Raw genomic sequence first — 12,803 nt, 5'->3', positions numbered from 1 at the left:
AATGTGGCCCTCACTCATCTGTTGAGCCCTTGTCATGGCAAGCCGTTTGTGAGTGCAGATTAAACTGTTATTCATCCGTTTGTTAAAATAGATCCTTGGGTGGTACCCATGCCATGCTTATTGCTCACACTAATGCTCATTGACGGAGGATGACCGGCCGGCAGGCAGGCAGGCTGAGGGAGAGGGCAGGCTGCATTGTTGGCTTTGCCGAGGCTGTTTGTTTGTTAACACGTCTGCAAAACAGGAGCCAGGATGCCACGCCCACCCCCTGTGAGGTCATTTCAATACAGAACGGAAATGGAAACCAGGTAAAAAAACTAGACTAAGGGAAACACGGATGATCTGATAGATCTATGGGACCAATGTGAAATGTGGCATTTTTTTTATTATTTCAATGAAAATATCCTATAGTGGGTTAATGCTGCCATTACAAGGTGATGGTAATTTTGATACCATAGATGAATAGAGACCCAGTCAGACCAATAGTATGAAAAATCAGGAACAGAGTTTATTTACAATGATGCGCATCAAGGGAGAGACAGCATGACTTCACCTAAAGATCCATCAGCTGCTCTAACAAGACAAGGAAATAGTTAGGGTTTAAGTATCCTTCCAGGCTGACAGGAGATGGCGTTGGTCATCCCATCTCACGTGGACTACACTGAATCAGTCTCTGATTAGTGGCAACCTGGCAATCCGGAGCAGATAGCTACTGACAGCCATGCAGAACAGTGAAACACTGCAAAGTCATAATATTCCCGCTTATCTCTAAATATAGTCACACACAGATATACACGGGGACAGTACAGATATCATACAGTCATTACATAGAATCATACTTTTAGTATCAAAGTGACCCACTAATGAGAAAAGCAGAACATTAAACCACATATTGGAATATTGGACATAATGTTCTATTCCACTTTCTCTCAAAGGCTATTCTGATGAAGGCAACTGAGTGGAGTCAAAGTGTTTGTAAAAACTCTCTTCATCCTTATATGTGAGAAAACCCATCTGTTTGAAGCTTGGAGGCAAGGATGAACATTCTATTATAAACCTGCAGAGACCACTCCTCTATTGCTATATTAGAAGGATATTAAGTCCAGTTTTTAAATTGTCTGGCATTAGCTAAGCTTTAGCTCCCATTAGAACATTTAAGACTTAGTTGTTCAATATGGCAGCCTCAAAGTATGAGGTGCACACAACAAAATTGATGCAATTACCATTAACTGTTTCTTTGGCAAGTTTCCACTTCAAGATGCACATCTTTCATATCATTTTACTTTAGGCCACATTTAATAACTTCCCAAGAGATACTAAATAAATGTTACAACAGAAACACAAGCAAGTAGACAGCATTCATTACTTTCAATATGTCAAAACAACAGCTAGTAGGCGAACAAATTAACTAATATTGATAGCAAAATAGGGATGAAGAAAATCACCCACCCACCCACCCACCAACACACAAATAAACACACACACACACACACACACACACACACACACACACACACACACTCACACACACACACACACTCACACACACACACACACACACACACACACACACACACACACACACACACACACACACACACACACACACACACACACACACACACACACACACACACACACACACATACATTCAAACCACACACACACACACACACACACACACAAACACAAAAACCCATACTATTAAGCAGGTTACCATTCATTACTTTCAATATGTCAAAACAACAGCTAGTAGGCGAACAAGATAACTAATATTGATAGCAAAATATAGATAAAGAAAATCACCCACCCACACAAAAACCCATACTATTAAGCAGGTTACCACTGCATACAGCTGTGGTCCCTGGCAGTATTGAGCAGCCCACTGTACGCTGAGACCAGAGACGTGCCTCATTATAGTAAGGCTTTTAATTAAGCCCACTTTAGTGACAGATGACTCCTCTGAGGACTTGTGATGGGCGCTCCTCAGAGGAAACACCTCTCTCCCGCCTGTCGGAGCGAGGTGGGCAGGGCCAGCGCACTCCGGGGTGGAAGCACCGGTCTCCGGCGAGAGGCGGGCTGCGCGCCTCTCTTGTCGAAACGTTGCTGTGGGTAATGCGAGATGTGATTACATCTGAGGCAAAACAAATCAAAGCCAGAGAGCTCCCCCCTGCTGACTAGACAATGAGTCTGCGTGGAAGCCCGCTTGAGAAGGAACTCAGCCGAAACACTTGGAGTCTGCAGGCTGTGATTGCAACTTCAGGAGGGTCCACTAGACAGCATGGACGCTGTAGTGTAGAGGGCATCAAGCTCTGCTCTGCATAAGCGGCAATTACTGGTTCCATGTATGTAAAAAAACCTTGCTTTCAGATGAACTTGATGCAAGTAGAGGTGTTTGCTGAAGTTGGAATTAAATACATGTTTATGTTTTAAGTACAATTATGTTTACATTACTGTAAACGTACATGAAATAGTATGTGAAAATTCACTCACTGAATACATAACCACAACCGTTGCTTTAAAAACATCCTAGAACACCACACTCAGTCTGATGAAAATGATAAGGCAATGGATTCAAAGGATGTCAAGGTTTCTTCTCCCTTCAGATTTCATGACAGTGGGAGAAGACCGCAGCTGTGTCCACAGCTCTGTTTCATATCACAGCTTAACAGCTGGGTAGAAATCTGTGACCAGTTACACAAGAAGAGCAGAAACACAATACCACAGTAATATACAATTATAAAATGAACCTTTCCTTGACATACTCACGATGGAGTCTGGGCCTGGTATTTGCTCTGTTGCACAACTCTCACGTGTCAGTCCTGAGTCAGTGTATCCTGTGTTGTGCTGACCGCGCGGCTCAGCCTTGCATTCACCCAGGTCCGAACCCGCAAACAGCAGCACCTCGGAATGGGAGTCAAGTCAACTCTCACTAGCATGACTCTAGATCAAGGCATCAGGAGGGAGGTTTACACAACTTATATACTGCACGCTATGTACCAGCAGGCTACCGTTACATCAGTCTAAAGGAAATATAATATAAAGGTTCTGTGTCATGTGTCTTCAGTACAAACATAGGCAACTTGTGTTGGAGCAGGAGCCTTCAACACCACACGGAGCATACGTTTAACAATGAAATTCAATATAATTCAATGGAAGTCATCTTCTGAGGTAGTGCCCTGGAATGCCATTACTGTAAACCATCAAGACGAGGTCTGGACACTCAAAGACGGTCACTGATCAATAATAAATAACAGCTGATGAATAATAAGTGAAAAGAAAGTTGCCTGTAACTCACTGGCGGCGACAGAGAGGACCAGCTGCATTATTTAGTGCCAACTAATAGAGCTACAAAAGCGTGTTTAAAGGTTAAAGAGGCTGCCGAGTAATCAGCAGACAGCAAAGCGGCCGCCAGAGAAATCCCTCTGGAGTCAACATCACTGAAGGCCAGTAGGAAAGCCAAGGCCAGTCCACGGCCTCACACATCGCCTGCGCACACCTCTCACAGCTGTCCAGATAACAGCACAGGCCACCAACCAACACACAAAACAGGACTGCCTTTTAAACCAGAACACAGAATGGCTGTTCTGCAGGCAAAAGAGCTTCCTGCTGTGGAAGAAAGAGCAGCACATTTTTTTTACTGGGACTGCACACACACACACACACACACACACACACACACACACACACACCTGTCAAGTTGTCTATATGTGAGCGTTAGCACAAGGGGGTCTTGCTAGCCTATTAGAGATGAGTCAGTGTTGGAGACCCAGCAGTGGGTCAGCTCAGCCTTTGGCTGTTAGCCTGACTTAGCCTAACACTTTCATCACAGGACATCTGTCATGGTGCTGTTAATGACCGTATACCAAATGCTCTGTTATTGTTACAAGACCTACAGAATTATTCACTTCGAGGGACCTGTTCAGAAGAACATGTCAGAAATAGCCACACTAATGACGAATGCATGCAACAGCATTTTCTGTGGCGGAGGTTTATTTTGAATACACTGTACTGCAAGATTTCAGCCAAAAAACCCATGAAACAGAACTTTAGAGCTGAATAACGTGTAGCAGCCCATGTGTCCTGAACATGGAGGAGAACAAAGCGCAGACGGAGCCCCTGCCATCCTGGCCACCTGAAGCTACACAGATGGCCATCACCCAACTCCAGAGTTTATTTGCGGATGTGTCAGGGGTCCTATCATGCAGCAGACCACTGGCAGAAGAGGCTGAGCCTGGTGGACAGGGGGACAGGAGGAGGGAGAGTGGGGAGACCTGGACTAATGGCAGTGGATGTGTATATCTCGAAGGGAGATGTTCATCAGCAAGAGAGAAGTGTTCATTACTGTTAAAAAAATCAAAAGATCTCTCCAAGATCTTTTAACCAAAATTAAAATATCCCAAAATATCCTCTGCATTTCCAACCACAACCTTCAAAATTCAATAGAGTTTATTTTTTTAACTATCATATGCCCAGTTGTACTAGAATAATTCAGTCACAGCATCACAGGTAAAGGCCTGCTTTAGACTGTGTCAATATGTTGACACTTTTTCTTCCCCAAGCCACTGAGGCTACAACAGTTGGAGGACACCGAGATGGAGTGTCTTCAGGCACTCCATCCCAAATCTATCAGCGGTGTAATAGATCCGGACACAGACACAAGAATCAATCCTCTCACGCCTCGGACTGTTCCATCCCCTCTCTCCACTTCCACAGCCATCCTAGGGACAGCAGTCCCTCCCCCCAGTCCATCTGCCTGCATGCCGCCAGGCCTTCGGGTCACTGCACTGGGGCCACCTGCAGCCCGGCCCCTCTGATCCCACTCTCCAAACACACAGAGGCATTAGAGGAACGCTTTTAAAAGGCTTTATTTGTTGCCTCTTTCAGAGCCACCCTGCAAAGCACAGTGGGGTGGCAGCTTGGCATTCCATGTATGTTTGTCATAGCCGCTCACAGCTAGCCATACCTCAGCATGACCCCACCGCCTCGTTTACAAAAATAAGATGAAGGAAGCACTGCTGCTGTGCTGCTGGTGGTGCGCAGATGATCGCTACAAGCTTAGTGGTATAAACAACTAAAGGAAAATGACTTAGCTAGTAGGTAAGGGCTAGGTAATACTGCTTTTAAAATTGTTTTGATACTCTACATGAGCAGTGCAACAAAAGAGAAATATCTTTGTGTCTATTCACCCCTTGTTTTAGTGTGATGAATGCACTATGACTGGCATAATTGTTGTTGCTGTCACACAGACATCACCACTTAAAAAGAGGTCAGTGGGAATCATGGCAACAATACTGTATCTTAAGAAGAACTGAACCACGACATCTCAGTCTTATAGACCCGCCTGTAGGATGCCCAGTGTTGTATTGTGCCTTATTATTATGACCGCCGCGCAGCGAAGCGGCGGTCATATAGGTTTAGTCAGATTTTTTTTCTTTTTTTTTTTTTTTTTTTTCTTTTTCGCATGTCCAAATTTCCGTCAATGATTCCCGGGACACTGAAAGACCGGGGGTAGACAAAACTTGGTGGGCATGTAACCCCATATGGATAGCATGGAACCATCGTTTTTCGTTTTGATCTGTAGCCCCACGCTGGACTGCACCCCCGAAAGGAGGGTAGGGCAGACACAGTTTTCTGTGAATATCTCGAGAACCGTAAGGTTTAGGAGGACCATTATTTTTTGTATGTTGATCTCAAGGGGCCATGTCAACGCATTCCATAACCACTCATTTCATGTATAGCGCCACCTAGTTAAACACAAAAAAAGTAAAAATGAGGTGGTGTAATTGAAGGTATCTGTGACCTAACATAGTCAAAACTGCACGAAATTGGAAGTGTAGGATCATTATGACACCCTCTGTATGCACGCCAAGTTTTGTGGAATTCCGTTCATGGGGGCCACACAATAAATTAATTTATGTTACTATACACCAACTGGCCTGTAGGTGGCCGGAGACAGTTTTCTGTGAATATCTCGAGAACCGTAGGGCCTAGGAGGTCCACCTTTTTTGTATGTTGGTCTTAGGGGGGCATGTCAACCCATCCCATTACCACTTATTTCATGTATAGCGCCACCTAGTTAAAAATTAAAAAGCATAAAATTAGGTGTTTTCATCTCAATATCTCTGGCTGACAAGGTCAAAACTGCACAAAATTAAAAGTGTAGGATCATTATGACACCCTCTGAATGCATGCCAAGTTTTGTGTACTTTCGTTCATGGGGGGCCTTACAATAAAATAATTTATGTGTACATTTAGTGACGTACACCAACAAGGATTCCGGGACACTGAAAGACCGTACAAACTTGGTGAGCATGTACCCCCATATGGATAGCATGGAACCGCTATTTTTCGTTTTCATCTGCAGCCCCCGCTGGACTGGACCCCCGAAAGGAGGGTAGGGCAGACACAGTTCTCTGTGAATCTTTTATGGTATGTTGGTCTCAGGGCCCACATAAACCTGGCTCATAATCACTCATTTGTGATTTGCCCGGTAAAAAATGAAAATCAGTAGTATTAAAAGAAAGCCAAAATAAATATTCATCATCATCATCATGGCTGCATTTTCAGTATTGGGTAGAAGTAGTCGTTTGTCCACTAGATGGCGATCGCTGCAGTGAGACGTAATTTTGTTGGAAGTTAAAAGGGGTTGGAAAAACAATGGACGCTTCATACAAGGACTGTAATTTACCGCAGCTTTAACATCTAATAAGGATAGGACGATGTTCACATGAAGTGTAATTCCCATTTCTTCTTGAAGCCTAAATAAATCTGAGGATGTTTATCGACATGCTTGGTTTTTACTGCAGGTAACGTTAATCTTGTAATATCAATAAGGACCTAGGTAATGTTACCGTTAGCGTTGGTTGAGTGATGGAGGCATTTGATTTATTGCATTTGTAGAAAACTATAAATGCGGTTATACCAAGCAAATGTATAGCAGCACTGTTTGTATCTTTCGACCTGTCATTTATTGCACGCGGCTACAAAAATCATTCTGTGCAATGGAAGATTTACCAACGTTACACCGGGTCTGATGCAGTTTTGCCTATACATGCGTGGGAGACTGAGACGCCTGTTTATTTTGTTTTAAGCGTTGCAGGGTGTGAGAGGGGAATCGATGTGCTTTGATTACAGCTTGGTAGTTGTAGTCTGTGAAATTAAAAGCACGGTGTGTGAAGTATCCAAACAATGACACCTTCATTTCATTATGGCTGTTTTAGCAAAACACCTTAAGCTACTGTGTAGTAGGTCCCATTTAGAAGTGGCTACTTCATTTGGCGCTTTCATTGACTCATGGAGCTAGCGCGTGAATGTTATTACAACTTTTCGCCACGATATGACAGTTTAAGTCCGCTTGATACTGTAAGGCGTAAGCCATTGGTTTCCAAAGGAGATTTTATTTGTGTCGCCAGCATAGCCTATTGACAATTTATGTTGTCAATAGGCCTACCTTATAATCCTACCTGTAGCTTAGGGAAGCTAACAACTTTCTATTAGGATCTAGTTTGTTAGTTACCGTTTTGTCATAACTCCCCTGATGCATTTTTGCATTTAGAATAGCCAGAGCGTGTATATCTCAATCGAAAATTAAACAATATCGGGTGCCTATGGACTAGGCTGGGTGAACCCAGCCTGATCTGCCCGCTATTTATTTTTTGATTTCTTAAAAGATTGAGCTTGGTCTGATGAAAGCCAGACAAGCCATGGACCTCAGTTAAACAATGCAAGGGAACATGAATCAGCCTATATTTGCACTAACAATAACGGACAAAAGCTTTTCAACGTTGGCCCGTTAAAAAATGTATGAACAGTCTAGCCACGCATTTCATCAAGGCCCATTTGGACATGTCAGTTATTTGCACCACTGGTTAGATGTAAAACAGCACTTCGCTTCAGACTAGGCTACTGTTACTTAATTTGTGCATTAACAATAACGTTTCAGACTACTGTTACTTAATTTGTGCATTGACAATAAAGTATTACATGAACTAAAGATGACTAAAATCTTATGTAGAAGAAGAAACATTCACAAAAAAATCCATCCATCCAAAATGACCTTTGTTTTTGATAGCTGTTGAAAACGGCATGGAACTGACAGAGATGTTTTTTGTTTATAAATACATAAAAAAAATAAATAAATAAATAACATTATGCTGATACCTTTTGCTTTTCCCAAATACAATGTAGCCTACAGGTGTAAGTGACCTTTCATCAATCCAGTTGCAATGGATGAACTGTGATGAACTGCCCTACTTGTGATTGTTTAGAGATTTTAAAGGTTTTATAACAATTCTACATCTTCTTTGGCTATTCTACAATCTATTCACCTTTTCAGCACCAGTAGGGTACTTTCTGTGCAGCCGCACACACACACTCAGGCATGCCAAACAAGCATACACAAAAGTTTCAAGAGTGGGGGATGGAGTAAAATATGGAGACAAATTGAAGTGTGATTTATTTTCGCGGAACGGATGTACAGGACTGAGCGGCGGTCATATTTTGTACCGCTATGCGGTACATCTAGTTATTAACGCTTTTACGTGTGCAATGGTAAGAATGGTATTCGCATGGTGGACAATGAGACAAGATTGCCCAAGTCCCTGGGCTGCTTTCTGCTTGAAAATTCATTGTTTTTTTTTTCATAATATAAAAAACGATCTGCTTCAGACATTTACCCCGAACAGGAATATTGCTGACATTCTGCGCAATAAATGCTTCACTATTTGCATTAATAATGAAATAACGGCTATGAGGAGGTGACAGAACTCCATTTGATAAGGGGCTTTGGTTCCAGCTGACAGCTTTTTATTTGCTTATGGAAAAGCATCTGGCCACATTGCTGCCTGATAAATGCAGCAGGAGTAACAGCTAAGAGGCTGTGAAAAATTCAGCTCACAGTTCCTGAGTTTATTCTAAATGGACATCTAAATGTTTAGTCACGATGGGGATATTTCTATCGCGTTTCATTGTATTCTGCCATGATACACAGGTCCATATCTCTATGGATGAAGGGCAATGAACGCAGTCCCCAAATCTAAATACCCCATTATCACATCTAGCAGTGTAAGTGTTGCTTAAAACAATGGAGTAGCCTTCCTGAATGGTCTTAACTGCCTGTGTTCATGACAATGCATACTTTTGGCATGATCAAGACATAAAAAATAGCACAAAATGAAACACTTGGAGGAATTACCAGAAACACTGCACCATTCGTCTACTGTATAACCATAGCTTCCTTCTATGATGACACACAGACAGGGCAGGCTTCATGGACTTCATTCAACACCACACAGACCTTCTTCTCTTTTTCTTGAGCCCCCCACTTGCCCTCAACATACATACTAGACCTTACACGCAAACCCAACCTTGAACACCAATCCTCAATGACACCATTAATCACAACAGGCGTGGTGCAAGGAAGGATGTATGTGTATGTGCTATGAATTGTGGAGGGGGGAAGAGAGGGAGAGGGAGAGAGAGAAGAAGAAAAAGAAAGAGGTAGAAGGAAGGATTAAAAATGACTGACTGGATCCCTGGAGGAGACGGAGATTTACTAAGCTGTGCTGCTGAAGGATGGTGCTCTCCCCACAAAGTGACAGGGCTGCCATGGATGTACAAACCTCCCTCCAGGCTGCAACTGCATCCCTCAATCTCGCGATGGGATTGGAGATAAATCCTATGGACTGTTTTGCAATTCCTTCACATTAAACTAGAGATATGGTGGCCAGAGGGAGAGATGCAGAGGAAATGTTCACAACAGGAAATGCACCTTTGTGCTGAGGCAAACATCAAGGCTATGTTTTTCACAGGAATGGACTGAAAGCATTGTATATTCTACACTAGACAAAGGCTTCTAAAAGAAAACCCTGACTTACTGAGGCTGTCTTTGTCCCGAATTTTTCCTTTGCCTCCTCTTGCATCTCTGCTACCTAAGTTTAAACTCTCAGTGGACTGTGGAGAACCTTTCCTTAAGCTCAGCAGAGGCTTGGTGCTCAACCAAAAAGCTTTAGGCTTTTAAAGTGGAGCAATGACAAAGCGGCAGATGCTCTGGTCTGCGGACCACAAAATCGCCTGGGTTTGGCGTCTCACATGGCATAGCTCTGACAAAAGCAGAAGCATCGGACTTGATCACTTGGCACCCGCATAGAAACTCCCCTGATGCAGCCAGCCCTTACAGGCACCCCCCACCCAAGGGGAGGCGAGGGGGAGTGGGTGGGATATTATCCACACGGGGCACCTGGTGCTTATTTTAGTGCTGTGAATTCAGCACCTGCACAGAGCACTGCTGCGCCACTGTCTGTGTGCAGAGTCGTGATAACAGGGCAGCCATTCACAGGGAGTCTGTCAGCTAGACCTGCTCCTCTTTCTCTCACTTGCTTTACTCTCACACACAAACACGGGCAAACAAAACTGCAGTTGTGAGAAAGCAAAACACTGAGCTGGAAGTTATGGCCTTGGGTGCAAAAGCAAGAGGCAAATGTCTGTGTGGCAAAGACATTTAGAATGATGAATAACAACGACTGTGAGAAAGTGTGAGGGAGCTGTTCCTTCAAGGTACGGCTGTGAGTTTCTAACAAAGACCGAGGCTTAGAATAGCTCTCATACAGTATCTGTACACTGCACATGCATTACTCTTTACAGCAAAGAGGTTAATGATACCAAGACTGGGAGCTATGCTCATTCACATCATTATGGATGCATGTATTTTGACTCCAGTAAGGGAGTTGCAAAGGGGGAGGTCTGTATTATCTGTTAGTGACAAGACAACAGTGGCGCCACATGTCTGATGGACGATAATATGAGGGAACCGCTGAAAGATCATACATGGGGGTTGGTGCAAGCAGCTCTTCTCCTGGGAATCCATTCTTCCCTCCAGTCCGCCTCCCCCTTTCATCCTCCCTCTCTTCACTCTCGTCTGGGAGGGTCTGACCTCAGTGGACATCATTTACTTATATCCCTTCCCATTACCATAACATCCAGAGCCTATTAAAAACATCACATATCCAAAGGGAATTTTAAAGGAATCCACAGGCCTGTGAAGTCTGGGGTAATACCAACAGTGAATAATAGAGGACAAAGAAGTAACATTGGTTGGCAACGGTATATTGCCTCCATGTCTCCATGAGTAACTTAGACCATAATATATTAGTGGAAGAGTATGCCTCCTATACCTATAACAGTAAAATGGTTTGTTTATCTACAGAACAAGTAGCCTAATGATTTACATATAATAGGTAAAAGGTGTGGAATAAATCATGACCACACAGAATAAATAGCTTCCATTATGTACAACATTCCTGCTTAACAATTTGTCCTGAATCAGGCTTTTGTGTGGATCGGTGGCTTGCCCTCATCCTGATTCAGTTGCTATGGGCCAGGAGGTATAGCTTGAAGTTGAGCATCAGTGTCAGTACAAGGGGAAAATAGTCCTACTAAAGTAGAAATTGGCAGTATGATTTGATCTGATATGGCCTCTGAGGGACAACTAAAAAGATCGTTTATGACTAAGAAAGCAAATCTTATTAACGGCAAAAATGACTGTCCCTCAGACTGACATGATAGACATTTTTCTGATGATCCATTAAACATACAACCGTATTTGCACCAGCAGTACAAACTTGACATTGCAATTGGGTTTCCATGAGTCTAGCGCACTGAAGAGAGCGCCTTGCATCAATGATCTTTTAAGCGCAGATCTATGGCCTGGTCAAATACGCAGGACCATGAATTCGAACAGAGGCACCACATATTCCCTTCCAGACCAAATCTGAAGCAGTTACCAAACACAGAATTTAACAGCCAGGGATAACGACCATGACGCTAACAGTGATATGCACAAAGGGGCTACAGTTCATACAAAAGCTATATCTCTGTAACCCTCCAAGAAGTTAACAACGTTCACAAATGTTTTGTACCCGCAGGCAATCGGTATGCCACCGACACAAATGCCCGTGAAACATGAACACCGTTATAGGCGCGACGAGAACATTGCGCAAGGAAACCTGTACTTCAACAGTCTGCACGCTGACTCACCTGGTATGTTTAATGCCCTCGGTTTATGTTCTTCGATCCAATTCAAAATGCAGTCCTCGAACCGATAACAGGGTGCTGGGCGCTGGGAATCTTAGAAGTCTAGTTGGTGACGGTAGGCTATACTCCGGTTAACCTTTTGTGGATTAATTCCTTTCTCTGCTGCACCTGTCTCTCCCCAGGACAGATCCTGTGCGCTGGCGTGACATCCTTGAGACAAACTGCCTATCGTTTTGTCCGTTTTGAACCCTGGTGCTGAGTGTTCCTCCTTGGCGACGTAGACACGATGTCCTTTAAAGACATTCAACCAGAACTGCACACTGAACCTACAGAGTGACTGCAGCTTCAGGACCCGTGCAGATGCAAAGTGAATACCAAGGATGAACGCTAGGTGTGGTTGAATAGCTTGAAAAGCCTTGCTGCTGCACTGAACCAAAACGAATGGTCACACGCCTAAGATCTGCGAAATCGCCCCCATTCGTGTGGAATTTAGTCAGTGTTCTTTCTATAATTTGTGAAAGTGTTACATGTCATGGAACCAAAGACACCAATGCAAGCTTCAGACTATGGGTTGGGAATTGCTCTCCTTTAGTTTAGTCATTTTATTTCTCATGAGACCAGTGCTTAACACTGTAAAATAATATCCCTACTTTTTAAGCCATTTTATGACACTGCAAATGATTGCATCGCGGCGTGTGGTCAAAGTGAGGACAAAAGTATATAGAGGCCACGAGACAAATCCATCACCAATATACGAGCGCGCATGCATC

General features: G+C 43.5%; 1 protein-coding gene across 2 annotated transcripts in view; it reads right to left on the bottom strand.

Annotated features, from left to right (window-relative positions):
- The window catches only part of sema6ba (sema domain, transmembrane domain (TM), and cytoplasmic domain, (semaphorin) 6Ba), a 69,382-nt gene extending 56,976 nt beyond the window's left edge, over nt 1–12,406 (bottom strand). Inside the window, exon 1 of one of the 2 annotated variants that reach the window (XM_048252069.1) lies at nt 12,037–12,406. The gene's annotated coding sequence lies outside the window, so the exon portion shown is untranslated. The remainder of the gene's footprint in view (nt 1–12,036) is intronic. The other variant, XM_048252076.1, reaches the window with a different exon arrangement.
- Nucleotides 12,407–12,803: the final 397 nt, after the last annotated feature.

The sequence above is a fragment of the Alosa alosa genome, chromosome 1 (genome assembly GCF_017589495.1).
Source record: "Alosa alosa isolate M-15738 ecotype Scorff River chromosome 1, AALO_Geno_1.1, whole genome shotgun sequence".
NCBI lineage: Eukaryota > Metazoa > Chordata > Actinopteri > Clupeiformes > Clupeidae > Alosa > Alosa alosa.
Note: the sequence above shows the minus strand (reverse complement) of the source record. Positions and strands in the feature narration are given on the sequence as shown.